Genomic DNA, 23,666 nt, shown 5'->3' on the forward strand with positions numbered 1-23,666 from the left:
AGTAGAGAGTAGCCCTCGCTCGCAACGAGAGAAAGCCTGCACGTGTCAACAAGGACCCAGTGCAGCCAAAAACAAAGCCATAAATAATTTGGAAGAAAAACGCCTCGATATTAAAAAAGAAAGGAAGAAAAGAACACTAAGATCATGACATCTGGTCCCATCACTTCCTGACAAGTAGAAAGGGAAAACGTGGAAGCAGTGACAGATTTCCTCTTCTTGGGCTCTAAAATCACTGAGGATGGTGACTGCAGCCAGGACATCAGAAGACGATTGCTTCTTGGCAGGAAAGCTATGACAAACCTAGACAGTGTGTTAAAAAGCAAAGACATCGCTTTGTCAACAGAAGTCCGTATAGTCAAGGCTATTGTCTTTCCAGTAGTCACGTACGGGTGTGAGAGCTGGACCATAAAGAAGGCAGAGGCCGAAGAACTGACGCTCTGGAACTGTGGTGCAGAAGAAGACTCCTGAGGGTCCCTTGGACCGCAAGGAGAGCAAACCAGTCCATCTTAAAGGAAGTCAATCCTGAATTCTCCTTGGAAGGACCGGTGCCGAAGCTGAAGCTCCGATACTATGGCCACCCGATGCGAAGAGCTGACTCCTTGGAAAAGATCCTGATGCTGGGGGAGATTGAAGGCAGAAGGAGTAGAGGGCGACAGAGGATGAGAGGGTTGGGTGGCATCACCGATTCACTGGACATGACCTTGGAAAATCTCTGGGAGATGGCGAGGGACAGAGAACCCTGGTGTGCTGCAGTCCATGGGGTCAAGGAAGCGTTGCACACGACCTGGCACTGAACATTAGGAACAGTTTCGGCTAAGCGGGGTGCGAGAGAAGGGTTGGGGTGGGGGGCGGAGAGGGATAAGGCCTGGAGCAAGTGGGGTTGTGGGTAAGCGGAGTTATAAAAGCATGTCCATATTTGTGTGTGTGTGTGTGTGTGTGTGTGTGTATTTGTAGATGACATGTCTGTCTGGTGCTAGATACTCACAAACTCAAAACCATCCTGGGGCACAGAGGGGCACCTCTGGTGGCAGGAGGGAAGGGGATGGCTGAAAACGGGCCCACGTTAGGTTTTCTTAGAACCGAGATTTCCACCAGGAGATGACGGCTCGGAGAAGTGTCTGGCAAAGTCACTGTTTCTCCCTAGTGTTTGCTGGTTGAGGGCTGACTCCTGCCAGGCATGTCCAGAGGGGGTCTCCGAGCTAATCTGGCCGGCAGGTTATTAGGGTTCCCCGAGAAGGTGTGAAACAGATCACCCCTCCAACCCTTTCACTCCCACAGGAGAGAGGGAAAACCCAGGGCGGCAGGGAGTCACGGAGCCAGGAGCCGAGGCAGGGTCAGGTGAGGCCGTGACCCCAGGTGCCACCCACCCTTATAGAAACGCTGGTGCTGCGGGCCTGGCGCCAGCAAACCGGCGCGTGTGGCACCAGCAACCCTGCGCCCCTCCAAAGTCGCCTTCCTCTTCTGGTGGCTTCCCCCTCGGAGGCGCCATCAGTGAGCGGGGCCTGTGCTCCAGGACCGGACGAGGTCTTGGGACACCGTGGTCAACCCCGCAGGTCAGCTGCCTGCTAGCTGTGTGACCCCAGGGCAAGTTTCTTAGCCTCTCTGGTCTCGTTGATCACGACAGTGAAACGAGGATGGTAACAGCGTCAATCCTCTCTAGCGTGTCCAGTAACCAAGTGGGTGTGATCATAGCAAAGAATGCAGGGCAGTGACTGCCAGGTGGCTGTCTCGCAGGGCAGTCCCCAGGGTCGGGGGGGGAGGTTTCTCCGGGGGGCGGTCTTTCCCCTCAGAACTAGAGAGTCGGTCAGGGGGAGGGCCGACTGTGCTAGTCTCACAGACCCTGCAGCTCTCTAGGGGCTTTGCGGAGAACGGAGACAAGACGAGAGCGCGCTCCTGGTCATGTGAAAGTCGCTTAGCCGTGTCCGACTCTTCGCAACCCAGTGGACTGTAGTCTGCCAGGCTCCTCTGTCTGTGGAATTCTTCAGGCAAGGATACTGGAGCGGGTAGCCGTTCCCTTCTGCAGATCTTCCCTACCCAGGGATGGACTCCAGGTCTCCCACAGGTCCCCTGCAGGCAGATTTCGCCACCAGGGAAGCCCAACAGTACTGGAGTGGGTAGCCTACCCGTTCTCCCGGGGATCTTCCCGACCCAGGGATCGAATTGGGGTCGCGTGAATTGGAGGCAGACTCATTACCAGCTGAGCTACCGTCCCAGGCTCTCAGTTAAGGAGCCTGGCCGGGACCGTGGGAAGGAGTCGGGTGTCTGGCGGCTACGCGGCTCCCCCGGATGCACAGCCACGACCCCGGGCTCACTCCGGGCTGACTCCGGGCTTCGAGAGCATCTGGACCGTTCTTGTCCTGCTGCTCCCGCGCCCCAAGCACGGTTCCCCCGCCTGTGGACCAGAGCTGGCACCTAGGATGCATGGGCAGAGCCTGAGGATGCTGGCCGCGCCCTCAGGGTTGGAGGAGGGCGGGTCATGCACGTAGAGAGTCATTGCCCCGGGAAAGATGGGGGCCAGGGAGCCAGAAGAGATGTGAGAACTGACCAGAATGTGGAGAACAAGTTGTTTCACTGGTCTGGAGCGGACATGGGCTAGAGAGCCAGGAATCTTGACTGACGACTGACGGGTGACGGGCAGGTTGCTCATGGTGAGCTGAATGGAGAGGAGGGGAGGATGGTGGCTGCTGCCCGAAAAAGCAACATTGCTTCTCTGCCTTTTGGCTGAGGTCGAGTGTAGTATCTGTTCTTTACCAGCTTAACATCTGATACCTCCTCTATCTGGGAACAATACGTTGTTAAGTGAGTTTTTGGAGCAAGCAGTTGGCATCGGAGCCTGCTCTGTGTTGCAGCACTTCCCAGGAATGGTGCGCTCTCTCCGAGGACAAAACCGGCACCCCCAAATGGTAGATTTGTTTCTTTTCTGGCTTTTCTCCTCGGAAGATTTCTCTTCTCTCTTGTGTTTTTCACTTGGGCTTCTGTGGGGTTTGTGTGGCTTTTCCCCTGTCTTTGTTTTGTTTTCTTTTAGGCTGATTTTGATTCTTTCAGTTTGATTCAATTGCTTAGCTGTGCTTGGCTTTTCCCTGTCTATTTCCTGTGGTGACCCAAGGATGAAAGAGCAGATAAAACCTAGGAGAGTCTTCTTGGAATGCAGGAACAGAAAAACCAGACCATTATCCTCCTTTCCTTCCCCCGCGTTGTAACCATTAATGGATTTCAGGTCCTCGTGAGCAGTATAACCTGTCTCCCCTCCTGCTGCATAGGGAGAAGACATTTGCCTTACTGTTTCCTCCAACCCAGTGTATGTGCTTCATCCAATCAGCAAATGACCTGCAAGACCCCTATCCCACTCCGTGTACCCTGGGTATAAAAGTGGTTCTCTCCTGAGCCGGCCCGCTGTTCTAACAGCGTCTCCCGTTCTAACAAACGTCATTTCCCTCTCATTGTGTCTCATGTCTGGAAATTCTTTTCCAACCTGCGCCCGGACCACGACACTTCCCTGTTCATCACTGACTCCCAGAGCTTGCTCAAACTCATATGGCCGATGCCATCCAACCATCTATTTCATCTTCTATCCTCCCGTTCTCCTTCTGCCTTCGATCTTTCCCAGCGTGGGGTCTTTTCTAAAGAGTCAGTCGTTTGAAGCTTCCCCCCACCACTCCCCCCACCCCCTTTTTTTTTTTTCCATCTGCAGACTGGTTTCTGGAACGGTCTTTCTATTGTGCCATAGGAGTGAGCTGTTCCTGTCTGAACTTTTTGGTCTTCTCCTGTGTACTCTGTACAGAAGGCGCTGTCCTAAACTCTCAGGCCGCAGAGATTTTGGAAGCCCTGACACTCAGGTCTGAAGCGATCAGGGTGGGTGAGTCTCATCAGGCTCCATCCTCCTCTCTCGTGCCTCGCGCCCATCTCTTCTGTCTCCCAAAGTCCTCCATATCTCCTGAAACTCGGTTACCTGCCAGATCTCCCATATATTTGCTGCCGTTTGTTTCTGGTACTGACTCCAATTGGTCCCAGAGAGGTTGGCAGACTAATGTCTCCCAATAACCGTCTTATTGGGGTCTAGAGGCCAGGTTCTTTCATGGAACCAGAGAGAGGGAAGCGATGAGGAAGCAAAGCACAAAAAAGGCCGAGGAGAGAGGGAGAGGCGGTGAAGCATAAACTAAAAGGGGCCATCAGTCTTGCAAAATCATCTCCTGGGACGGCCAGCGTTGGGGAGAGGATGGGCGGATCTCTTCTTTCGTGGAGTCGTGCACACAGGTGGGTAGGGTCAGATCAGCCCTCCTGTGAGCCGACCAAAGACACTTTTAACCGTCGGGCAGAGGGGCACAGTTCTCTGGGGGCAGGTCATTGTGTACGATGATAATAACAAAAGCAACAAAACCCCAAGGTTAAAGACCAAGAAACAGATCCAACACGGAGTCAGAACTGGTTCTTCCTTGGGCCGTTTCCTAGATATGCCTGGTTCACTCACGCGCCCTCCGCCCCTCACACTGACCCCAACCGACGGTTAGTCGGACGGTGACCATTCTCTGGTAGAAATACCACCCGACGTGGCCGCGCAAGAGAATAGCTCGGACACCCCTTCCGACCGTAGGCGTCGGCGATTGAACTCAGCTTCCTTCCGGTAGCCCTAAGACTGGCTGGGCCCGACCAAACAAATTACAGGCCAGTGTCGTCCTCCCTGCAAAGGTCTTTCCTCACATACCTTCCAGAGGTCTTTTCCCTTCCGGACCTACTGTGGGCGGGGGTGTGGGGTGGGTGTCCGGGGCTCTCGTTGAAATCGTACTTGGGTCCCGGGCACCAGGCACCACCGTACAGCCATGGTGAGGCAGGAGGTACCTGCCGCTCCCCACCCCCACCCCAGGGTAAAGCAGTTGGAGGTGCATTCTCTACTGACCAAAAGTTCCAAGAGGAGAAGGGCAGGGCAATGAGGGCGAGCGGGCTGGGCGCGCGCCCAGACCACACATTTCTCTTTCTGGAAGTCAGGAGACCTCCCTGACCACACAGGCACAGAAAGGCTCCTTGGAGGTCAAAGGGGAGTGATGCTAACTAACGCTAGGCTACCCACAGGCCTCTTGGGTAGAGTCCAGTTTGGCTAAGAGACGCATGCACACCTGTGGAAGGACCCTGACAGAGACCAAATATGGCCCGTGAGCCAGGCAGATCCAAATGATCGGCCAAAGGAGACCTGGAGAAATGCCTCGTAAAAGCAATTCAAGGGACTTCCCCGGTGGTCCGGTGGTTAAGACTTTGCCTTCCAACCCAGAGGGTGAAGGTTCGATCCCTGGTGGGGGAGCTGTGATTCCCACACGCCCCGTGGCCAAAAGATTTAAAAAATAAACTCAAAAAGTAATTCAAGCCACTCCAAGGGCGCGACTCAGGGACTCTCCCTCTGCGTCTGCCCGTGTGCCTATCCACACACAGCGTACTCTTTTCCTCTTAATAAATGCCCCACTTGTGTCACTACTCTCCGTCTCCCTGGGAATTCCTTTGTGCAGAGCCGAAGGGCCAGGGTCCTTGTCACTGACCGCGGGTCTAGTGGCTAGGACCCGGTGCTTTTACCGCCGCGACCCAGCCCCAACCTCCGGCCGGGAAGCCAAGCGCCGCTCCAAGCCACTGCAGGCCTAGGTCTCCCGAGATCAATTGGATCGGACTGTCTCAGGAGGGGCCCGAGGCTCGCTGTACTTCCAAGCTCCACAGGTGTTTCTGAAACAGAAGGGAAGGGGGCAGGGCACAACTTCTGAAAGTGTGGCATAGCCCGAGGACACAACAGGCGTTCATTAGAATCACATGGGTCTAAGATGGGCTTCCCTGGTGGCTCAGATGGTAGAAAGAATCTGCCTGCAACGCAGGAGACCGGGTTCGATCCCTGGGTCGGGATGATCCCCCGGAGAAGGGAATGGCTGCCCACTCCAGTATTCTTGCCCCGAGAATCCCACGGACAGAGGAGCCTGGCGGGCTACAGTCCGCGGGGGCTAAGCTGGCAGAGAAGTCAGCTTCAAGCAGACCTTGAGTCTCAATCAGCAAGCTAAAGGACATACCCAGAGGCGCCGTGACAGTTCCAAGGCGCTGTCAAAAGACCAGAAAGCGGGCAGTGGCCCGATTCCTGGAAACCTCCACCCCTCCCCCCGAATAGTTGGAATGATCCTCCCACTCACTGTCGGTGCCCAGTCGCTCCGTCGTGACCCCGTGGACTGCAGCTCGCCAGGCTTCCCTGTCCTTCACCTGTCTCCCAGGGCTGGCTCAAGCTCACGTCCTTTGAGTCGGTGACGCCACCCACCCGTCTCATCCTCCGTGGTCTCCTTCTCCTGCCTTCAATCTTTCCCAGCATGAGATGAGGGGCTTTTCCAGTGGGTCAGCTCTTCGCCTCAGGTGGCCAAAGCATTGGAGCTTCAGCTTCAGCATCAGCCCTTCCAATGACTATTCCGGGTTGATTAGCCTATCAGCTGATCAACCCACTAGCCCATGAAATTACCCGGCCCATGAAAGCGCACCATGCTACCTCTTGAGGCCGCCACACTCGCCCTGTGTGATGGCCCACACTCTGCCTATGGAGTGTGTTTCTCTCTGAATCAATCCACTTCTTACCTATCACTTTGTCTCTCACTGAATTCTTTCTGCGACAGGGACATGGAGAACCTGAGCTTCATCAGCTCTTGAAACCAGGTACCCTGGGTTTTGGCTCGGATTGGAGTCCCAACCTGGGTTTGGCCGGGTTCGAGTCCCCGCCTGAGGTAGAGGGTTTCGTTTCGGCTGCCCGGAGTGCATCCGGAAGCACTGCTCAGAGGCCCACGTGTTCTGACACACTGACTTTTCCGTGACAGGGAAAGGGTTCGGTGCACTCCCGCCGATGCAGGTCGAATCGGCGTAGGACGGCGCCAGACCGGTTTTGGGTATAACCCGCCACGGGCACTCGGTGGACAGTGGACGGGTGCGGAAACACCGAATTCGAGGGTTGTGTCACGGACAGGAGTCCACCCAGTCTGGTGGGGAGGCCTGTGGACCCGTCCTGGAAAATGCTGAGCGCAAGCCCCATAGAATTCCGGGTCGCGTCTCCCCATCCCCCTACCCCAAATCTGTCCTGCGTGCGGAGACTGAGGACCCCTGCCAGATTCCCCCCCGCCCACCACCACCACCACCACCACCACCACCACCACCACCACCACCACCACGACACAACACACAGGCATCTAGGGGGTCCGAAAAGATCGACAAGTCACATGATGAGGCTTCCCAGGGAGAGCAGGGTGGCTCTCCGCGGTAGACTAAGAGCCAGGAAAGGAGGCCAGGTCGGTGTTCTGATGGTGGTGAGAAATGGAACATCTCCCCCCGCATCAGTAAACAAGGACGTCACAGTCACCAGCAATTGCGGCCATCACGGGAGGGAGGGCAAGTCGGTGAGCCCTGCTCGGGACTGAAAGACTATCCGGTCCCACCACTTCCTGGGAAATAGATGGGGAAACAGTGGAAACAGTGTCAGACTTTATTTTTTTGGGCTCCCAAATCACTGCAGATGGTGACTGCAGCCATGAAATTGAAAGACGCTTACTCCTTGGAAGGAAAGTTATGACCAACCTAGACAATATATTCAAAAGCAGAGATACTACTTTGCCGACTAAGGTCCGTCTAGTCAAGGCTATGGTTTTTCCTGTGGTCATGTATGGATGTGAGAGTTGGACTGTGAAGAAGGCTGAGCGACGAAGACTTGATGCTTTTGAACTGTGGTGTTGGAGGAGACTCTTGAGAGTCCCTTGGACTGCAAGGAGATCCAACCAGTCCTTCCTAAAGGAGATCAACCCTGGGATTTCTTTGGAAGGAATGATGCTAAAGCTGAAGCTCCAGTACTTTGGCCACCTCATGGGAAGAGTTGACTCACTGGAAAAGACTCTGATGCTGGGAGGGATTGGGGGCAGGAGGAGAAGGGGACGACCGAGGATGAGATGGCTGGATGGCGTCACGGACTCGATGGACGTGAGTCTGAGTGAACTCCGGGAGTTGGTGATGGACAGGGAGGCCTGGCGTGCTGCGATTCATGGGGTCGCAAAGAGTCGGACACGACTGAGCCACTGAACTGAACTGAACTGAGCGGCCATCCCACTGCAGCCACTCCCTGCAGGTGAGCCCCGAGGAAGCCCAGGATGTGAAAAGCACAGGATGGTGGCCCCGGAGCGCTGAGATGCGCATCAAAGGCATGATTTCCGTGAGCCCAGGCTCGAGCATCTCGCTAAATTCCTTACCTCGGGATGCCTGGTTTTCTTTCCTCTACAGAATAGGAAACACCTTTTGACGTTCAGACCGCCTGCCCTTTGTGGCAAAACTTGTGTGTCACCTGGCTCCTCCCCCGCACTGCCCACCTCCTCCTGGCGGTTCTCTCAGGGTCGCTTCAGACGCTGACTCCGGGGCTGCAAGTCCTAAATATTCCCGCTGAGTAAAACGCAAGTCTCAACTTCTAGCTCGTGGATTTTTTTTTTTTTAAAGAGGACAGTGCTGAGCAGAGGGGTGGCCGGCGGGAGGCTTTTCTCATCAGCTTGCCGGGGTCCAGGGTGAGAGGGGACGAGGGAAGGGCGAGGCTTAGCAGCTCTCGGCCATAACCTCAAGGCAGAGTCAGACTCTCCATCACACACCGCCAGTTGCTCTCTTCTCCGTGAAACTCGGGTGGAGAGCCGCCGTGACGGGCACCGTACAGAGGGGTCAGAGAAGCGCCTTGATCTGAGCTAGGAGGGCTCCGGCCTGGGTAAAGGTGGGGCACAGCAGGGCCGTGCTGGTTCCCCGCGGAGAAGCTGAACCCAGCCGGCCCAGTCTGGGATACGGAAGGAGTCTGTGAGGGGAGAGACGTGGGGTTGGGGGATGATGACTGTAAGAAAGAGCCCGCTAGAAGCAAGCGTTCCCCGGAGCAGCTGTGAGGCCCAGATCACACCCTCGCGGCGTCTCGGCGGGTCAGCGGGGCGCAGGCCGCGGCCCTCCTTCCCCCAGCGCGCCCCCTCGCTCTGCACCTCTGCGTTCTCGCCCACGCTCTTGCCAAGAGCCTCCGAGAGGCTCTTGCCTCCAGGTTCGCCGCCCCTCATGTCAACACGGCCGGCCCGCACACCGCCCGCGCCCCCAGTGAAACTCTAACCTGTCCCGTAGGCCGTCTCCCGGGTCTGGAAGCCCTCCCTGACTCGGCTGGCTTCCTGTCTGCCCTTCGCACCTTGTCACTTACTGGGTGTGTCCGGGTAGGGACCCCGAGCCGCACGGGAGAAGCCTGGAGCCCTGAGGAGGTCCCACCAGCGGGGAGCCGCACCCAGTCGTCCCCCCCTCAACAGTTCCCTCAAGAGCTTCCCAGGAGGCGCAGTGGCAAAGACTCCGCCTGCCAGTGCGGGAGACGCAGGAGACGCGGGTTCGACCCCTGGGTCGGGAAGATCCCCTGGAGGAGGAAATGGCAACGCGCTGCAGTTACTCGCCTGGAAAATTCCATGGACGGAGGAGCTTGGCGCGCCTACAGTCCATGGGGTCGCCAAGAGTCGGGCGCGACCGAACACCACCACCCAACCCCCGGGAAAGTATCCCCCGGCTGGACGACGTAGATGTTGAGGGAGAAGAAGAAGAAGACCTAGAGGAAGATTTAGGAAATTACTTCATAAGTCCTTTCGACTCAAAATGTGAAAGATATCTTTTTAAAATGGATAAATATGACGATATAAAAACGGAACCTTTAAACAATGCAATCATCATCACCTTAAGCAAAGCCCAACCGAAAAGCCAGCAGGAATAGGGAAGAGGGTCGAAGACCACCGAGAGGGAGGTTATTAATAGCTCACAGAGAGACAATCTAAAGGCTTCTCTGAAACAGGAGGGGACGCTCAACTTTATTTACCCAGGAGAGAAAACCGCATATCCGAGCTAGGCCGAGGTACCGTTCTCACCTAAGAGATCCACCCCTCGCGCTTTCCCCACCCTCCACCGAAAAAGCGTTCCCAAGTCTGATGCCACGCGGGGTTGTTGGCGAGGCTGGGGGACGAGGCGCTGCCGGAGAACGCCTGCCCTGCTCTTCCAGTCACCGCCCCTGATCTCCCGAGCTTCAGGGCTCCGTTGCGGCGAGGGTGGCCGGGACCGCCACGGCCCCGCACCGCCGCGAGGGCACAAGGGGCACCCGAGCGGCCTCCGCAGAGCGCTGTGCCCCGGGGCCGGGCGCCCTTCGCAGACCCTTCAGTCCGTGCACCCCGATTGGAGCAAATTCCGCGGGAGCGCATCACGCAGTGAGAAACGGAGCTGCCAAGTGATCGCGACGGGCAGTGTTCCATTCCAACGACTGGGCCCCAGGACATCCCTGGTCAGGACGAATGCCCCCACCCCCACGCCCACCCCGCCGCCCCAGGGGACCCGAACTGTGGGGCAGAAGACGGGCGGGAGAACACGGACGCGAGCAGAGCGGCCGGGAGCAGGGAAGGGCGAGGGGGTGTGGTGCTGGCCGTTAGAGCCGCGGTAACCGTGACGGGTGTCGGGCACTAGCTCAGCGTGTAGGAGGCAATGGTTGCGAGTGCAGCGCGAGCCGGGGAATGAGCGACAAAAGCGAGTTCTTGATTTCTGGGGCTGGATCCGTGAGAGCTGCTTCCGTGTCAGCGCTTCCCTCGCCGTCTCCGGCAGCCGCCCCTGGGTCGCGAGGCGGGCTCCGGGCCTGGTGTGGGTTCCGGGCGCGAGGAGGCGGTCCGGAGGGCGGAGTCCGCCCGCTGTAGCCGCGCCCCCTCGGGCGGCAGAAGGCGGAGCATGCAGATTAGAAATGGCTGTTCGGCGCGGGAGTGGCGGAACAATTAAGGACATAGAACTTGTCCTTTCAAAGGTAGAGGACAAAAAGGTCTGCACAGGAGTCCGATGACAGCACTGTCGACGACGCAAAAGGAATCAGACAAGGAGGGTGGTTCAGGGCGCTCACCGTGCGTTGAATGGAGATGGAGCGAGGGCGGCTGCGGCCAGGCTGAGCCAATGGGTATCGCTTCTCGGCCTTTTGGCTAAGATCAAGTGTAGTATCTGTTCTTATCAGTTTAATATCTGATACGTCCTCTATCCGAGGACAATATATTAAATGGATTTTTGGAGCAGGGAGTTGGAATAGGAGCTTGCTCCGTCCACTCCACGCATCGATCTGGTATTGCAGTACTTCCAGGAACGGTGCACCCCCTACGGGGAATAACCTGTGTTTTCCTAAAAGTAGAGTCTCCGTGAAGGTGAGCTGGTAGGCTTATACCTGAGTTACCCCCAAGAGCATGCTGCTGCTAAAGGCTTAATTTCCTTTCCAGTGGCGTTGCCGGTGGGGGGTTGGGCCTACGGCATGTCGCGGCTTCTCGGCCCAGGGTAGCCGGCCTCTCGCTGCGGTGGCCCCTACTGGTCGCCACGCCGTTGCAGCGGACCGATTGGGGCGGCCGGCTGTGCTCCCAAACGAAGAATCGGGCCGCTGGCCCTTACGTGGCACGGCGCACACCTGAGTCACGGGACAGCCCGGGGAAGGCCTTCTTGCCTTTCGCTTTTTTTTCTTTTTCTCTGTTTCCTGGTTTCTTTGAACATCTCCCAGGCTGTTTGTTCCCCGTTGAGTCTTTCTGGAGGAAGGTTTTTTGCGAGGCTCAAGCAAGTGCTGACAAATGTCGCCGGGTTGAAGTGGCGTTGAGGCTTGCTTGATCCTCGGGCCGACTGGGGTCCGGGTCCTCAGTAAGCAGCAAGCCAAGCGGAGTGGTGGCGTGCGGGGGCCGGGGGGGCGTCATTCACATCTTCCACCGCTCGTGGAGTCTTCGTCACGTTGAAAGAAAGAGAGGACGGCCGCCACCGCCCAGGAGATGGCGCCAGACGCAAAAGCCGAAGACAAAAAAGCGAAGGTCTGTCTGGTCCTTCGACCTGAGCCACGTCGGCCAGCTCTAGTTGAACCAGTACAGACAGAGCCGCGAAGGGCACATCCCGAAGGGGCACTAGGACCGGACCTGCCCAGCCCCGCCCGAGCGAGCACCAGCCGGCCGGAGCCACGCAGCCGCTCGGATGCACGTGCTCCAAGCTCCCAGCGCGGGGTCCCGAGCCTTCGGCTTTGTCCGTGCCCAGCTCCGAGGGGAACTGATGGCAGTCACGGTGCCCAGGCAGGCCCGCGGACCAGCCACCAAGGGTGCGCGGAGGAAGAGGTCAGGGCTCCACCACACAGGAAGGCCTTGAGTAGGTCGTAGGCGGTGAAGTAGGTGGCAGTGGCCGACAGTCATCAACAAAGATGGCTGGGAGGCCATGCCACAGGGTCCCGGTGCCCTCGTGCCGCACAATCCTCACAAGGCCATCTTCGGTGACAGTGGAGCGAGTGGGGTCCAGAAAGCAGGTGGCACAGAGGGCACCATTTGTACACAGAGGGGCTTTGGGGTTTCCCTGGTGGCTCGGCGGTAACCAAGAGTCCACCTGCATTGCAGGAGACCCAGGAGAGGCGGGCTCAATCCCTGGGCCGGGAAGATAGATCCATCCCCGGGAGGAGGGCATGGCAACCCACTCCAGTATTCTTTTTGCCTGGAGAATCCCATGGGCCGAGGAACCTGGCGGGCTACGGTCGCAAAGAGTCGGACACGGACTCAAGCGCCTTCGCCCGTCCGCAGAGGGGCTCCAGGACCCCAGTACTGTCCAGGGGGCACTTACTTCCGAGATGCTTCGGAGTCTGGAGGGGGAGGCATCAACTCACTGCGCACCAAGGGGCGCTGAGACTGCAAGCATAGTACCTTCACCACGGGAGGCGGCGGGGGGGCGGGGGGTGTTGTCATGAAGAGGAAGGTGACCACAGCCCCGGCTCCGCATGTCACCATTTGTTGGAGGGGACCGATGCCCCCAGGTTGCTTGCCCGGCCATCTTGTATAACTCCGGTTCTGGCTCTAGGCCGGCGCTGGCGCGGCGCGGCGCGGCTACCGGGGAGGGAGGGCTCACTAGGCATCAAGACCGACTCTAGCTCGTATTATTGAGAGCGGTTTTGACCGTACAGGTGGAGGGAAACTTTAGAGCGAGCGGATGCGCTTCTTGTTTTTCTCCTGCCTCAGGATCAGCCCACCCGCCCCCTCTTGTTTTTGACAGAATATACCTTTAGTTCTGCACATACAAGCCCTTTCTCCCTCTTTTCTGGGGTGAAATACATTTTCAGGGCGTGGACTGTGAAACGGCATACATTGCAAAGATAGAAACAAAGAAGTTCGCACATTCTTTGTATTTTCAGCTGTTGAGATAGTATTTTTGAGCGTTGCGGTTATTTCCAGCGGAGAAATCAGAGCTATCAATCAGCCAGAATGCTACATGATTGAATACATACATGGCCCTTTCTCCTTTAGCACGTTCTCTGTTCTGTCACCTGAAGTTCCTTCCATGTTGTATCTCTATTGGAAATGTCATACATGGAGTCCGTTCTGACCGGCTGTTCCATTTTGGTGAACAGCCAGCGCGCTCTTTTTAGCCTGTCAGCTGCACCCATTTCCTCATTTTGAGGGGTTGGAGTCTTTCTAAACCCAGAAAATCTAGCTGTCTTTCACTTAGCGAAAGCACACGAGGTGGTATTTTTTAGTGCCAGAGGTTTTGAAGGGAGTTGACTGTATAAGGTCAAGATCGGTTGGCCTTGAAAATGGAATGTCTTACTTCCTGCTACAATAATTCCCTCAGGAACACGCGCACTTCCCGTAATCACACGAGCATTTAAACCTCCTTGGAATCCTTGTTCCAGGTCAGCATTTTGGAAGTGCTTCCTTTCATTTTCCCCAGGACCCTCATTCACTAATTAATACCTTCCTTTTCATACTGAGGAATTCGACTAGCTTCCGCCATCTCAGCAGTGGGAGAAGAAAACGCTTTCTCCCTCACTAAATGTATACCAACTACTGCTTGCTTTTTTGGGGCATTACCTGTAAATCCTTTGAGTTGCTTCCAGGTGCACGTGCTGCACGTAGAGCCACTTTTGTGCCCCTGAGCCCCGCTGGAGGGCCTGCGGGCTAAGGGCCTCAGCTGAGAGAGAGAGAGAGAGAGAGAGAGAGAAAGCAAGCTTCTGCGGCCACACTTCGGGGTCTTACTACATACAGTCTTGGACCAAAAATGGAAACGCACATCTGCGGAAGCGAGCAGACTCCTTAGGGGACCGCTGGCAATAGAAACACGTCGCTGCGAACGCTTACGTAAGGCCGCGTTTTTCCCGGAAGCCTGCCAGCGAAGAGTCTCCCTTCTTTCATTTCCGCAATAAAAAAACAACACAGCTGTAGCGAGCACTAAAACTTACAGCTCTAAAACCAACACAAAACAGACACGGTAAGATGAAAGGACTCCACAATGGGCCCAAGCGCACGGCGATGAAAACCCACGAAAACTAGGCGGAAAGGAGCGGGCTGAGCTTTCTCGTCTCGCTATTCTGAGACTCTTAAGGTTTTACACGCAGTCTGCTTTTGTCATACCACGATTATTTCCCCCGAGAGGGGGGTGCACCGTTCCTGGAAGTACTGCAATACCAGGTCGATGCGTGGAGTGGACGGAGCAAGCTCCTATTCCAACTCCCTGCTCCAAAAATCCATTTAATATATTGTCCTCGGATAGAGGACGTATCAGATATTAAACTGATAAGAACAGATACTACACTTGATCTTAGCCAAAAGGCCGAGAAGCGATACCACTACCCCGGCCTCGGCCGCTACCGCCCTCCCCTCACTTCCATTTAGCTCACGGTGAGCAAAGTCCGCCTCGAACGAAGGCCCGCCCTCTCCCCTAGACTGCACGATGTCCTAGTGCCACAACTTCTAAGGCGTCCATCGTTCGTCGGGTCGTTTCATTAGTTGGGCGCCTTTAGGCTTTCTGTTCTCCCACGGCACCCCCCCACCCCCCCCCCAGCAGACAGCCAAGCAATTTGCATGCTCCGCCCACACACGCGCCTTCTTCCTGCTGCGCGCGTGCGCCGTCTCGCGGTGGAACCGAAACAAGCGCGCGGCCCAAAGCTCCCGGAAACGCCCAGACCGAGAAAGACGCAAACCGTTCCAACTGGGTTTTTCTTTCCGGCATTTCTTTTTCTTCTTAAATTTTTTTTTCCCCGAACACATAGCTACGTACCCACCCACCACTCATCATCTTACTGTTATTTATTGTGTACACATACACGGATGAGTCGGCTATGTTGAAGTTCTCTGTTTACTTTCTAGATTTTAATTCGTCTTGATTTACTGTGGCTTTCTTTCCATGGGCTCTTTTCTTTTTGGCTACCCTGGCTCCTCTACGGGTCATGTGGGAACTCAGTTCCTCGAGTAGCGATAGAACCCGCGGCCTAGCTTACATTAGGAGCGCAGGGTCTTCACCACTGTACTTGCCAGAGAAGTCCCTACAGTCACTCTTTTCTATTTCCCTCAGACTCTCTCGGTATTTTTATGTGGCGTTGCTGCACAGGGAGCCGAGATATTCGCGGCACAATTTGGCTGCTCTTCCGCCAGCTGCTCGCCAGAAGGCTTCCACGTAGGCCTCCTCGGCTTGATGGGACGCTCCGGGAGAGAGAGTGGGAGGATTTCTCCCAGTCCAGATTGCTGCGGACTCCTTGCCATAAGGCCGTGCCCCATCGCAGCTGACCTGCCTTCTTGGCCGCTCAACTGCAAGCCTGCAGTGGAGAACAGGGGACACACTGACCGAGCAGCTGCTGAGGCCTCTTCTGCCTTGAGGATACCCTCTCTTCTGCCCACCCCAGCCCATCAGACTTCCTGGTTGGGCGGGGCGGGTTGGGGGAGTGTGGAAACCGCTGAGTACCGGAGGATCAGAAAGAGGGTATAGGCAAGTGGAGACCCACCTGCCAGCACCTGTGGTGAGTCTCCCGGAGTGCGCATGGAGCCCGTTTACCCTGAAAGTAAGGGAACTTCCTTCCAGTTTTGGGACTCTCCCTGCCATGTACAATTAGACAAAGCTGACTTCCCAAAATTCTGACCCTGCGAGAACCAAACTAAGCCTAGGAAAAAGCTTGAGGTAGAGCACAGTTTTTAAGTTATCAATGTCTGTGCTCTGGTGCCCTCCAGCAGCAACTACTGAGCCTTTGTGCTACAACCACTGAAGCCAGTGGGTTTAGAGCCTGTGCACAAGGAAGAGCAGTCTCCAACTGGCAGCAACTGGAGAAAGCCTGTGCGCAGAAAAGAGGACCCAGTGCAACCACAAGTAAATACATTGATAATAATAATTATCAGGAAAATATTTTAATCGGATTAAATACTTTGGATTGGATTAATTACTTAATTGGAGTAAAGATTTACTGAGCATGGCCCTACCCATCAGAACAAGACCCAGGTCCCCCCACAGTCACTCTCTCCCCTCAGGAAGCTTCCATAAGCCTCCTATCCTTATCCGTCAGAGGGCAGACAGAACGAAAACTACAATCACAGAAAACTATGCAGACTGATCGCATGGACCACAGCCTTGTCTAACTCAGTGAAACTGAGGGAGGAAAGGAACAGGCCGAGCTGACTCCATTTTGAGAAAGGAGGAAACTCCATCTTGCACTTTCAGTGAGCTTTGGACTATGTGCCTGTTAGCCATGGGGATAACATACCTTCTCCAACATATAAGTGCAGGTAGTAATAAATTTTCATCCATTTGCACTCATATGAATTTGGCTTTGGGGTTCAGTTATTTGTATTTATTTGTTAAGAGGTGGCAAGAATATACAGAAGAACAATACAAAAAAGATCTTTATGACTCAGATAATCATGATGGTATGATGACTCACCTAGAGTCAGACATTCTGAAATGCAAAGTCAAGTGGGCCTTAGGAAGCATCACTACGAACAAAGCTAGTGGAGGTGATGGAATTCCAGTTGAGCTATTTCAAATCCAAAGATGATGCTGTGAAAGTGCTACACTCAATATGCCAGTCGCAGGTATGTTATCCCCATGGCTAACAGGCACATAGTCCAAAGCTCACTGAAAGTGCAAGATGGAGTTTCCTCCTTTCTCAAAATGGAGTCAGCTCGGCCTGTTCCTTTCCTCCCTCAGTTTCACTGAGTTAGACAAGGCTGTGGTCCATGCGATCAGTCTGCATAGTTTTCTGTGATTGTAGTTTTCGTTCTGTCTGCCCTCTGACGGATAAGGATAGGAGGCTTATGGAAGCTTCCTGAGGGGAGAGAGTGACTGTGGGGGGACCTGGGTCTTGTTCTGATGGGTAGGGCCATGCTCAGTAAATCTTTACTCCAATTAAGTAATTAATCCAATCCAAAGTATTTAATCCGATTAAAATATTTTCCTGATAATTATTATTATCAATGTATTTACTTGTGGTTGCACTGGGTCCTCTTTTCTGCGCACAGGCTTTCTCCAGTTGCTGCCAGTTGGAGACTGCTCTTCCTTGTGCACAGGCTCTAAACCCACTGGCTTCAGTGGTTGTAGCACAAAGGCTCAGTAGTTGCTGCTGGAGGGCACCAGAGCACAGACATTGATAACTTAAAAACTGTGCTCTACCTCAAGCTTTTTCCTAGGCTTAGTTTGGTTCTCGCAGGGTCAGAATTTTGGGAAGTCAGCTTTGTCTAATTGTACATGGCAGGGAGAGTCCCAAAACTGGAAGGAAGTTCCCTTACTTTCAGGGTAAACGGGCTCCATGCGCACTCCGGGAGACTCACCACAGGTGCTGGCAGGTGGGTCTCCACTTGCCTATACCCTCTTTCTGATCCTCCGGTACTCAGCGGTTTCCACACTCCCCCAACCCGCCCCGCCCAACCAGGAAGTCTGATGGGCTGGGGTGGGCAGAAGAGAGGGTATCCTCAAGGCAGAAGAGGCCTCAGCAGCTGCTCGGTCAGTGTGTCCCCTGTTCTCCACTGCAGGCTTGCAGTTGAGCGGCCAAGAAGGCAGGTCAGCTGCGATGGGGCACGGCCTTATGGCAAGGAGTCCGCAGCAATCTGGACTGGGAGAAATCCTCCCACTCTCTCTCCCGGAGCGTCCCATCAAGCCGAGGAGGCCTACGTGGAAGCCTTCTGGCGAGCAGCTGGCGGAAGAGCAGCCAAATTGTGCCGCGAATATCTCGGCTCCCTGTGCAGCAACGCCACATAAAAATACCGAGAGAGTCTGAGGGAAATAGAAAAGAGTGACTGTAGGGACTTCTCTGGCAAGTACAGTGGTGAAGACCCTGCGCTCCTAATGTAAGCTAGGCCGCGGGTTCTATCGCTACTCGAGGAACTGAGTTCCCACATGACCCGTAGAGGAGCCAGGGTAGCCAAAAAGAAAAGAGCCCATGGAAAGAAAGCCACAGTAAATCAAGACGAATTAAAATCTAGAAAGTAAACAGAGAACTTCAACATAGCCGACTCATCCGTGTATGTGTACACAATAAATAACAGTAAGATGATGAGTGGTGGGTGGGTACGTAGCTATGTGTTCGGGGAAAAAAAAATTTAAGAAGAAAAAGAAATGCCGGAAAGAAAAACCCAGTTGGAACGGTTTGCGTCTTTCTCGGTCTGGGCGTTTCCGGGAGCTTTGGGCCGCGCGCTTGTTTCGGTTCCACCGCGAGACGGCGCACGCGCGCAGCAGGAAGAAGGCGCGTGTGTGGGCGGAGCATGCAAATTGCTTGGCTGTCTGCTGGGGGGGGGGTGGGGGGGTGCCGTGGGAGAACAGAAAGCCTAAAGGCGCCCAACTAATGAAACGACCCGACGAACGATGGACGCCTTAGAAGTTGTGGCACTAGGACATCGTGCAGTCTAGGGGAGAGGGCGGGCCTTCGTTCGAGGCGGACTTTGCTCACCGTGAGCTAAATGGAAGTGAGGGGAGGGCGGTAGCGGCCGAGGCCGGGGTAGTGGTATCGCTTCTCGGCCTTTTGGCTAAGATCAAGTGTAGTATCTGTTCTTATCAGTTTAATATCTGATACGTCCTCTATCCGAGGACAATATATTAAATGGATTTTTGGAGCAGGGAGTTGGAATAGGAGCTTGCTCCGTCCACTCCACGCATCGACCTGGTATTGCAGTACTTCCAGGAACGGTGCACCCCCCTCTCGGGGGAAATAATCGTGGTATGACAAAAGCAGACTGCGTGTAAAACCTTAAGAGTCTCAGAATAGCGAGACGAGAAAGCTCAGCCCGCTCCTTTTCGCCTAGTTTTCGTGGGTTTTCATCGCCGTGCGCTTGGGCCCATTGTGGAGTCCTTTCATCTTACCGTGTCTGTTTTGTGTTGGTTTTAGAGCTGTAAGTTTTAGTGCTCGCTACAGCTGTGTTGTTTTTTTATTGCGGAAATGAAAGAAGGGAGACTCTTCGCTGGCAGGCTTCCGGGAAAAACGCGGCCTTACGTAAGCGTTCGCAGCGACGTGTTTCTATTGCCAGCGGTCCCCTAAGGAGTCTGCTCGCTTCCCGCAGATGTGCGTTTCCATTTTTGGTCCAAGACTGTATGTAGTAAGACCCCGAAGTGTGGCCGCAGAAGCTTGCTTTCTCTCTCTCTCTCTGCTCTCTCTCTCTCAGCTGAGGCCCTTAGCCCGCAGGCCCCTCCAGCGGGGCTCAGGGGCACAAAAGTGGCTCTACGTGCAGCACGTGCACCTGGAAGCAACTCAAAGGATTTACAGGTAATGCCCCAAAAAAGCAAGCAGTAGTTGGTATACATTTAGTGAGGGAGAAAGCGTTTTCTTCTCCCACTGCTGAGATGGCGGAAGCTAGTCGAATTCCTCAGTATGAAAAGGAAGGTATTAATTAGTGAATGAGGGTCCTGGGGAAAATGAAAGGAAGCACTTCCAAAATGCTGACCTGGAACAAGGATTCCAAGGAGGTTTAAATGCTCGTGTGATTACGGGAAGTGCGCGTGTTCCTGAGGGAATTATTGTAGCAGGAAGTAAGACATTCCATTTTCAAGGCCAACCGATCTTGACCTTATACAGTCAACTCCCTTCAAACCTCTGGCACTAAAAAATACCACCTCGTGTGCTTTCGCTAAGTGAAAGACAGCTAGATTTTCTGGGTTTAGAAAGACTCCAACCCCTCAAAATGAGGAAATGGGTGCAGCTGACAGGCTAAAAAGAGCGCGCTGGCTGTTCACCAAAATGGAACAGCCGGTCAGAACGGACTCCATGTATGACATTTCCAATAGAGATACAACATGGAAGGAACTTCAGGTGACAGAACAGAGAACGTGCTAAAGGAGAAAGGGCCATGTATGTATTCAATCATGTAGCATTCTGGCTGATTGATAGCTCTGATTTCTCCGCTGGAAATAACCGCAACGCTCAAAAATACTATCTCAACAGCTGAAAATACAAAGAATGTGCGAACTTCTTTGTTTCTATCTTTGCAATGTATGCCGTTTCACAGTCCACGCCCTGAAAATGTATTTCACCCCAGAAAAGAGGGAGAAAGGGCTTGTATGTGCAGAACTAAAGGTATATTCTGTCAAAAAACAAGAGGGGGCGGGTGGGCTGATCCTGAGGCAGGAGAAAAACAAGAAGCGCATCCGCTCGCTCTAAAGTTTCCCTCCACCTGTACGGTCAAAACCGCTCTCAATAATACGAGCTAGAGTCGGTCTTGATGCCTAGTGAGCCCTCCCTCCCCGGTAGCCGCGCCGCGCCGCGCCAGCGCCGGCCTAGAGCCAGAACCGGAGTTATACAAGATGGCCGGGCAAGCAACCTGGGGGCATCGGTCCCCTCCAACAAATGGTGACATGCGGAGCCGGGGCTGTGGTCACCTTCCTCTTCATGACAACACCCCCCGCCCCCCCGCCGCCTCCCGTGGTGAAGGTACTATGCTTGCAGTCTCAGCGCCCCTTGGTGCGCAGTGAGTTGATGCCTCCCCCTCCAGACTCCGAAGCATCTCGGAAGTAAGTGCCCCCTGGACAGTACTGGGGTCCTGGAGCCCCTCTGCGGACGGGCGAAGGCGCTTGAGTCCGTGTCCGACTCTTTGCGACCGTAGCCCGCCAGGTTCCTCGGCCCATGGGATTCTCCAGGCAAAAAGAATACTGGAGTGGGTTGCCATGCCCTCCTCCCGGGGATGGATCTATCTTCCCGGCCCAGGGATTGAGCCCGCCTCTCCTGGGTCTCCTGCAATGCAGGTGGACTCTTGGTTACCGCCGAGCCACCAGGGAAACCCCAAAGCCCCTCTGTGTACAAATGGTGCCCTCTGTTGCCACCTGCTTTCTGGACCCCACTCGCTCCACTGTCACCGAAGATGGCCTTGTGAGGATTGTGCGGCACGAGGGCACCGGGACCCTGTGGCATGGCCTCCCAGCCATCTTTGTTGATGACTGTCGGCCACTGCCACCTACTTCACCGCCTACGACCTACTCAAGGCCTTCCTGTGTGGTGGAGCCCTGACCTCTTCCTCCGCGCACCCTTGGTGGCTGGTCCGCGGGCCTGCCTGGGCACCGTGACTGCCATCAGTTCCCCTCGGAGCTGGGCACGGACAAAGCCGAAGGCTCGGGACCCCGCGCTGGGAGCTTGGAGCACGTGCATCCGAGCGGCTGCGTGGCTCCGGCCGGCTGGTGCTCGCTCGGCGGGGCTGGGCAGGTCCGGTCCTAGTGCCCCTTCGGGATGTGCCCTTCGCGGCTCTGTCTGTACTGGTTCAACTAGAGCTGGCCGACGTGGCTCAGGTCGAAGGACCAGACAGACCTTCGCTTTTTTGTCTTCGGCTTTTGCGTCTGGCGCCATCTCCTGGGCGGTGGCGGCCGTCCTCTCTTTCTTCAACGTGACGAAGACTCCACGAGCGGTGGAAGATGTGAATGACGCCCCCCCGGCCCCCGCACGCCACCACTCCGCTTGGCTTGCTGCTTACTGAGGACCCGGACCCCAGTCGGCCCGAGGATCAAGCAAGCCTCAACGCCACTTCAACCCGGCGACATTTGTCAGCACTTGCTTGAGCCTCGCAAAAAAACCTTCCTCCAGAAAGACTCAACGGGGAACAAACAGCCTGGGAGATGTTCAAAGAAACCAGGAAACAGAGAAAAAGAAAAAAAAGCGAAAGGCAAGAAGGCCTTCCCCGGGCTGTCCCGTGACTCAGGTGTGCGCCGTGCCACGTAAGGGCCAGCGGCCCGATTCTTCGTTTGGGAGCACAGCCGGCCGCCCCAATCGGTCCGCTGCAACGGCGTGGCGACCAGTAGGGGCCACCGCAGCGAGAGGCCGGCTACCCTGGGCCGAGAAGCCGCGACATGCCGTAGGCCCAACCCCCCACCGGCAACGCCACTGGAAAGGAAATTAAGCCTTTAGCAGCAGCATGCTCTTGGGGGTAACTCAGGTATAAGCCTACCAGCTCACCTTCACGGAGACTCTACTTTTAGGAAAACACAGGTTATTCCCCGTAGGGGGTGCACCGTTCCTGGAAGTACTGCAATACCAGGTCGATGCGTGGAGTGGACGGAGCAAGCTCCTATTCCAACTCCCTGCTCCAAAAATCCATTTAATATATTGTCCCTCGGATAGAGGACGTATCAGATATTAAACTGATAAGAACAGATACTACACTTGATCTTAGCCAAAAGGCCGAGAAGCGATACCCATTGGCTCAGCCTGGCCGCAGCCGCCCTCGCTCCATCTCCATTCAACGCACGGTGAGCGCCCTGAACCACCCTCCTTGTCTGATTCCTTTTGCGTCGTCGACAGTGCTGTCATCGGACTCCTGTGCAGACCTTTTTGTCCTCTACCTTTGAAAGGACAAGTTCTATGTCCTTAATTGTTCCGCCACTCCCGCGCCGAACAGCCATTTCTAATCTGCATGCTCCGCCTTCTGCCGCCCGAGGGGGCGCGGCTACAGCGGGCGGACTCCGCCCTCCGGACCGCCTCCTCGCGCCCGGAACCCACACCAGGCCCGGAGCCCGCCTCGCGACCCAGGGGCGGCTGCCGGAGACGGCGAGGGAAGCGCTGACACGGAAGCAGCTCTCACGGATCCAGCCCCAGAAATCAAGAACTCGCTTTTGTCGCTCATTCCCCGGCTCGCGCTGCACTCGCAACCATTGCCTCCTACACGCTGAGCTAGTGCCCGACACCCGTCACGGTTACCGCGGCTCTAACGGCCAGCACCACACCCCCTCGCCCTTCCCTGCTCCCGGCCGCTCTGCTCGCGTCCGTGTTCTCCCGCCCGTCTTCTGCCCCACAGTTCGGGTCCCCTGGGGCGGCGGGGTGGGCGTGGGGGTGGGGGCATTCGTCCTGACCAGGGATGGTCCTGGGGCCCAGTCGTTGGAATGGAACACTGCCCGTCGCGATCACTTGGCAGCTCCGTTTCTCACTGCGTGATGCGCTCCCGCGGAATTTGCTCCAATCGGGGTGCACGGACTGAAGGGTCTGCGAAGGGCGCCCGGCCCCGGGGCACAGCGCTCTGCGGAGGCCGCTCGGGTGCCCCTTGTGCCCTCGCGCGGTGCGGGGCCGTGGCGGTCCCGGCCACCCTCGCCGCAACGGAGCCCTGAAGCTCGGGAGATCAGGGGCGGTGACTGGAAGAGCAGGGCAGGCGTTCTCCGGCAGCGCCTCGTCCCCCAGCCTCGCCAACAACCCCGCGTGGCATCAGACTTGGGAACGCTTTTTTCGGTGGAGGGTGGGGAAAGCGCGAGGGGTGGATCTCTTAGGTGAGAACGGTACCTCGGCCTAGCTCGGATATGCGGTTTTCTCTCCTGGGTAAATAAAGTTGAGCGTCCCCTCCTGTTTCAGAGAAGCCTTTAGATTGTCTCTCTGTGAGCTATTAATAACCTCCCTCTCGGTGGTCTTCGACCCTCTTCCCTATTCCTGCTGGCTTTTTCGGTTGGGCTTT

The 23,666-nt window shown here is 55.6% G+C and overlaps 5 non-coding genes and 3 pseudogenes across 5 annotated transcripts; 4 read left to right on the plus strand and 4 right to left on the minus strand.

Annotated features, from left to right (window-relative positions):
• The first annotated feature begins 2,701 nt into the window (after positions 1-2,701).
• On the plus strand, positions 2,702-2,892 carry LOC128065780 (U2 spliceosomal RNA). Its single transcript, XR_008201154.1, has one exon. It is a non-coding gene; the product is annotated as a U2 spliceosomal RNA (small nuclear RNA).
• An 8,070-nt stretch (positions 2,893-10,962) lies between these two features.
• Positions 10,963-11,153, plus strand: LOC128065769 (U2 spliceosomal RNA). The gene has a single exon (XR_008201144.1). It is a non-coding gene; the product is annotated as a U2 spliceosomal RNA (small nuclear RNA).
• Positions 11,154-11,879: 726 nt separating this feature from the next.
• Positions 11,880-12,402, minus strand: LOC128065444 (probable mitochondrial glutathione transporter SLC25A39; annotated as a pseudogene).
• A 786-nt stretch (positions 12,403-13,188) lies between these two features.
• On the minus strand, positions 13,189-13,791 carry LOC128065445 (mitochondrial fission factor-like; annotated as a pseudogene).
• A 637-nt stretch (positions 13,792-14,428) lies between these two features.
• Positions 14,429-14,619, minus strand: LOC128065764 (U2 spliceosomal RNA). Its single transcript, XR_008201140.1, has one exon. It is a non-coding gene; the product is annotated as a U2 spliceosomal RNA (small nuclear RNA).
• A 4,140-nt stretch (positions 14,620-18,759) lies between these two features.
• On the plus strand, positions 18,760-18,950 carry LOC128065765 (U2 spliceosomal RNA). The gene has a single exon (XR_008201141.1). It is a non-coding gene; the product is annotated as a U2 spliceosomal RNA (small nuclear RNA).
• Positions 18,951-19,581: 631 nt separating this feature from the next.
• On the plus strand, positions 19,582-20,192 carry LOC128065446 (mitochondrial fission factor-like; annotated as a pseudogene).
• Positions 20,193-22,228: 2,036 nt separating this feature from the next.
• On the minus strand, positions 22,229-22,420 carry LOC128065772 (U2 spliceosomal RNA). The gene has a single exon (XR_008201147.1). It is a non-coding gene; the product is annotated as a U2 spliceosomal RNA (small nuclear RNA).
• Positions 22,421-23,666: the final 1,246 nt, after the last annotated feature.

This window comes from Budorcas taxicolor, chromosome 19, assembly GCF_023091745.1.
Source record: "Budorcas taxicolor isolate Tak-1 chromosome 19, Takin1.1, whole genome shotgun sequence".
Lineage (NCBI taxonomy): Eukaryota > Metazoa > Chordata > Mammalia > Artiodactyla > Bovidae > Budorcas > Budorcas taxicolor.